Consider the following 5,883-nt stretch of genomic DNA (forward strand, 5'->3'; position numbering starts at 1 on the left):
TACTTGCGATGCGGAAACCAAGTCCGCATCTAAATCCGCGAGTTCCGTTCACAGGGAGGCGAGGTGAACTTCCAGTTCAACTTGGAATCCAAAACTTATTCAATGATCAGGACAGGGTGGGAACGTAAATGGGACCTCGGGATTGAATGTAGTGACTTCCGAGTGTGGCTCAAAATGTTGCTTTTTGATAAGAAGCCCCAGAAGATGGATGAATTGTCCATGTTAACAATTAAATAAGGTAAAGCACATTCAATGGTGAAATATGTGGAACGAGGTGCAAGATGGGATAAAGCATAAACGACACAGAGAGAATAACTGGGTGGTCCAGAAAGTAAGGAAGAAAGAAACGAAAGTGGAGACAGAAAGAGGTAAAACAAGGAATTATCAACAGAAGTGAAGTAATTGGGTATGAATAAGCGGGAAAGATGGAATTGATGCAACATGGACAGACACAGACGGAGACCCAGACATGTACAGACACCGGCACAGACACAGATAAGACCTAAACATATACAGGCATCGACACACCATAGACAGAAACAGACACAGACAGAGATGCGGACATTATACAGACACAGACACAGACTGAGACATGCACAGACATTGTCAAGACAAAGACATATACAAGCACCGACACAGACACAAACAGAAACATAGACCCGGACTTATGCAGATACGCAAAAACACACATCCACACCAAGACACACACGCGGAAACACGCTCAGAACGACACACGCACACGCAAGAGATTGCACATCATTCATGGAAGAGCAATTTTGTTATTTTCATAGCAGAGTGGCGCAGCGGAAGCGTGCTGGGCCCATAACCCAGAGGTCGATGGATCGAAACCATCCTCTGCTATGTCAGCTGCTGCCAACAACAATATTCTGTGAGTGCGCTTTAAAATACGAGGCCATCCCATCATGGGTAGATTCAAGGAAATCAACTGGCTTTCGGCTGGAATGTACTTGTATCTGTTTTCCTTTTTCACTTTTGCGGAGGTTTCTATTTGGTTGGAAAGATTAACCCTTCGTGCATCGAGGTATCTTAATATCATCTATTCTCTGCAGGCCAGGAAAAGAGCGCACTCCGCCTTTCCGGCCGAGATCTTACATCAGGACTGGAGAAAAAGATGAGAAGACCTTGCACAGGAGTCCCTCTCTCTCTCTCTTTCTCTCTCTCGATTTTCCAAATCGTTCGCTGTATCGATTTCTCAGACAATAAATCCTGCTGGAGAATGCTCTTCATCCCATTGCACAATCAGGCACAAATGGAGAGTGTCCACTGGCCGGTGCTCGACAAAAAAGTAGCTGAATCGGAAAGGATTCCCGAGTCCTCGCCAGTCGCAGAGGAAGCAATGTTCGTTATTATCTGTGTTATCAATGATTACTCTGTATCTCAATTGTGATATGCAGGAAGGTTTGGACCTGAACAGTTCTGCTTTTAAAGTGGGGATGTAGCTCAGTGGAAGAGCGCATGCTTTGCATGTATGAGGTCCCGGGTTCAATCCCCGGCATCTCCACGCTAGAGAGCATTGAATTTTGAAGCTCCAACTCAACGTGAGTCTCAACGTGGACACTCCTAAATCAGGAAGGTGCAGTCTAACCGCTCATTACCGCAAAAAAAAATGACTCCTCGAGAAAGTGGACCACCAAAGCCACAGAGATCACCAAGAAAGCACACCGATGTGTCCACCTCCTGAGGATTGAGAATTTCCTTATCATTATTCTAATATAGCTTTTATTTTACATTAGCACTAAACACTCTTATTTTAGGTCTCTTAACCACTTTCTAAACCGTCTGGTATGAGAATGGCAAGGCATCCGACGGCAAGACCATACAAAGGAAAGAGATTCTAACATTGAGACCCAGTGATTTGCGGTCCATTCAGAACTATGGGAATTCTGAACTTCATTCGATCAGATGGACGGATTGGCAGGTGAACAGGACTCGGGATTGGTAAAATAAATCCCGGAGTGTGGGGTATTCTCCGCTGCACCTCAGACTGCCGTCGCTGCTCGTCACGTCGAAGTCTGACTAAAGTAACAGACAGAAAGTGGAGGAGAATTTCAGCGGGCCAGGGGGCATCTCCGCCCGAAACATCAACTGTTTACTCCTCCCCACAGATGCTGTCTGACCTGGTCATTTGCTCCGGCATTCTGTGCTCTGGATTTGCAGCATCTGCAGAATCTCCTGTGTTTATAACCTAAATAACAGCCGCAGACAGAGAGAAGGAAGGCAAGAAGACACAGAGGGAGATAACCAGTGTGTCTGACTGCAGGGCCGTAGGAATATAGTCAGAATGATAATGAATATCACATCCGTTGCTGAAATGTCGGGAGCGAGATATCCTGCTGGGTCGGAGCACAGACACCGGATAATAACCGGATGGGGTAGGAAGCGATGAACAGGGAGAGGAGGACGGGGAGGAAGTTAAAAGCGTAAGAGAGAGACGAGGGAAATTAGACAGGCAATATATTCAAACAAACAAAACAATAGATAATCGGGGGAAAGCGGCCAAATTAACAAATAAAAAGACAGGAGAAGAACAGAGCTATTTACCTATCAGCAGAATGGCGCGGAGGGAATGTGCTGGGCCCGTTATCCAGAGGCCGGCAGATCCAAACCATCATCTGCTATTCTTCAGCACAATATTTTACCGCAAATCCCCGTCAGGTCACCTGTGTACACAACACACATTTCACTAAAAAATAAAAAAAAATACTTGTGCTTCCAATTTAAGTTTCCATCCACTCACTCCATCATTTTCTGAGATTTCTTGAGAATTTCGCGGGTAAAACGACAATTCCTGTCGTGCTCAGCGATTGTCCAGCATATCTTGGTCTCCGCTTCATGAAGCTGTGTCTGGTATTGAACTGATTGAGCAGACAATACAGGAAACAATCATTACCTCACGAAAGACTTGTGAGTGATGAAACGGGATTAACCTTTCTGATCGTGACACTCGGTTAGAAATGCTGAGAGAAGAAGATAACTTTCAGTGTCAAAGAAGGAGAGAAGTTGGGTGGGAAGTGAAAAGGGGGACATCTCTGATGGGGCGAGACCAGCACACGATGGCCGTAAGACATTCGGAAAGAGAAACACTGGGCTAAAATGGCAGACGAACGACGAACAGAAATGTTAATTTCACAGAGAAAGAAGTAACGTGGCTGAGTGATTCCAGACCGAGACGTTTGTGAGACATGTGCTGAAAAACAGGTACAACACACGGCGATCGCCGGGAACCGAACCCGGGTGAGCTGCTTGAAAGGCAGCTATGCTCATCGCTATACCACTATCGCTCCATGTTGCAGGAGTTTCGAGTAGCGAAACGTCTCCCATGCTCCATGTGTTTCCACAGACCCCGAGCTGCTCTCTGTCGGATCAATCCTCACTCTGCAGCAGGTTTTATTGCGGCCAGTTGACATCGCCATCCTCAATCAGAGGGAGTTATACAACAGCCAATGAACATTCACCAGCGATCGGACTGAGTGAGAGCCGAACTCTCAGAGAGTCGGAAGAGTCGGAAGGGCTGCAAATGGTGCCTGTATCACATCAGCACATGAGAAAACAAATCCTGATCGTGCCTGTTCTTTAGAAAAGCCGATGTATCCGTACGAGGGTGATTGATAAGTTCGTGGCCTACAGCAGAAGGAGATGAATTATAGAGCTTTCGTTACATGCACAAGCACGTCAATTCTTTGACTGATTATTCCGAAAGTTTGAACTTAATAACTCGTCAGGTGTGATTGATAAGATAGTTGCTTAAGGTAGAAGGAAATGAGTTTTTAATTCCCGTTACATACACCAGCGGTCCAACACTTTGAGAGATAATGCAGAAAGTTTGAAGTTAGTAACTCAGCTCCTTCCGCCGTAGGCCACGGACCTATCAATCACCCCTGCTTTGGACACTTTCTGGAGGTCCAAGATCGGTATGTTCCACGACTCTGGACTAATTGTGTAAATGTAGGAGGGGACTAGGTTGCAAAATAATTGAGTTAGATTTTCTAAAACTGACTCCTTCTACTATAGGGCACGAACCTATCAATCACTCATCGTAGGTGTGAGATCAGTTTAGGAATAAATAAAATAATAACCAACAACCACTTTGCTGGGATTATACTGCGATTCTCTCCATAGTTGGTAGAAGATTGAGGAGCAGATCCGCTGGCAAATAACACGGAAATGTCAGGTGGATAGGGTTACAACGATCAGACATTTCAACTTCTGCAAAATTAACCAGATCACTTTTTTTGTGCAAGATAAGAAATGAAATATCTGAAATACTCCCGGGAGAGTATTTTTGTTCCAGGCCATCGATAGTCCTACTAGTGTTGACAATGGAACTAGATTAGAAATTTACTCTGTAACTTGTAAATAATCAAAACTCGCACTTTACTGTCTCTGCATAAATGGCAACGTAACAATGCAACACCGGGCCAATAACATAGAACAAAAATTTTGCTGTTCACTCTGCACCAATACTCACTCAGACGACTTTTCCCAACAATATCACCAAATTAAGGCAGCTCAGATGGCCACGTGATCGATCCTTCCTTCTCCCAGTCACTGACTTGGGGGATCTTCCTTGCGATGGTGGGTTTCAGGAAAGGGTTAGCACTGCTAGCACGTTCGAAGTTTCCACTTCTATATTCATATTTTCCAATTCAGTTGTCCCATTCCAGCGTCACTGGCCGTAGGACATCTTATTGGCTTGAATTCTCCCTTTTGTGAGCTCTGCCCCAAGCCAGCATCCATTTATTTCCCTCTTCCCATTAGGCGTCAATTGGTAATTTATGGCTCTTTGTTCCCTTTAGAAACCAGTTTAAATCACTCCAGACAGGCATTAACCCCAACATTCACACATTTGCATGTTATATTATATCAAAAACACCTCACAAATAACTTCGGAATTGGAACATATGTCTTAACCCGCAAATCACCTGAAACAACTTTGTGTTTCTTTTAAAACACAGAAATGTTCTTCTCACAAAATGGAAGATGTAAAGCGGTTCCACAAAATGACATCTTCATTTACAAGTCCATGGCTGGTACAAAGACACTTGATCTGTCTGCTTCCACTATCTTTGAGCCATTCGAGTTCCATGTTATCTTACATATTTTAAATCCTCCGTGGCCAACATCTCCTCTTTTTCTGTCCACGGAAATTGCTGGGGATCACATTACTGTTAATATGTCTCAGTGAATATGGCACAGAAGGAACAGCAGCATTCATGACTAATCAAAAAATACAGATAAGGGTTTAAAAATATTATCCGAATAAAAATATGAAGAAACATGATAAGTGTACCCTATTTCTTACCGTTCTGTACATCGGTAATTTAACGGGAATTAGTATTACTAGTCTATGGAGTTTAGGAAAAATGGTACATGGATCTTATAAAAATAGAGGCCTCTGCGTAATCCACGGTAACTTAAGTTCATGTTCAGCACAACATGCGGGCCGAAGGAACTTTATTGTGCTGTAGGTTTTCTATGTTTCTATATTGAAACGCAATATAACTGTATGAAATCAAACAAAATCAGCAAAAATAAATGTGTAAAGGCATGGTGTTCGCAAACACTGAAGTCATTAAAGTTGCCCTGAAACACACACTGGGGAAAATAGCATGGGTAACCACTAGAACAAAGAGCAAAGCAATGACAACATATGAAGTAATACACATCAAAGGATGTAAATTAACATTTAAACCCCAGTTCCAAACTCTATTCCAAAAACGATGGATTCTGCAAAACATCACTGGCTAAACTGACGTGATATCTAATAGTCTTTGATGGCACATCCCACTGTTTAATTTGGTAAATAACTGTATCTGACTCGACCGTAATATAAATTGTAGATGGAAGAACACTCGAGCACTT

At 43.4% G+C, this 5,883-nt stretch overlaps 2 non-coding genes across 2 annotated transcripts; both read left to right on the forward strand.

The window, feature by feature from the left end:
* The first annotated feature begins 789 nt into the window (after window positions 1-789).
* trnam-cau (transfer RNA methionine (anticodon CAU)) lies at window positions 790-861 on the forward strand. The gene has a single exon. It is a non-coding gene; the product is annotated as a tRNA-Met (tRNA).
* A 589-nt stretch (window positions 862-1,450) lies between these two features.
* Window positions 1,451-1,522, forward strand: trnaa-ugc (transfer RNA alanine (anticodon UGC)). Its single transcript has one exon. It is a non-coding gene; the product is annotated as a tRNA-Ala (tRNA).
* The last annotated feature ends 4,361 nt before the right edge of the window (window positions 1,523-5,883 follow it).

Source organism: Hypanus sabinus, chromosome 31 (genome assembly GCF_030144855.1).
Source record: "Hypanus sabinus isolate sHypSab1 chromosome 31, sHypSab1.hap1, whole genome shotgun sequence".
Classification (NCBI taxonomy): domain Eukaryota; kingdom Metazoa; phylum Chordata; class Chondrichthyes; order Myliobatiformes; family Dasyatidae; genus Hypanus; species Hypanus sabinus.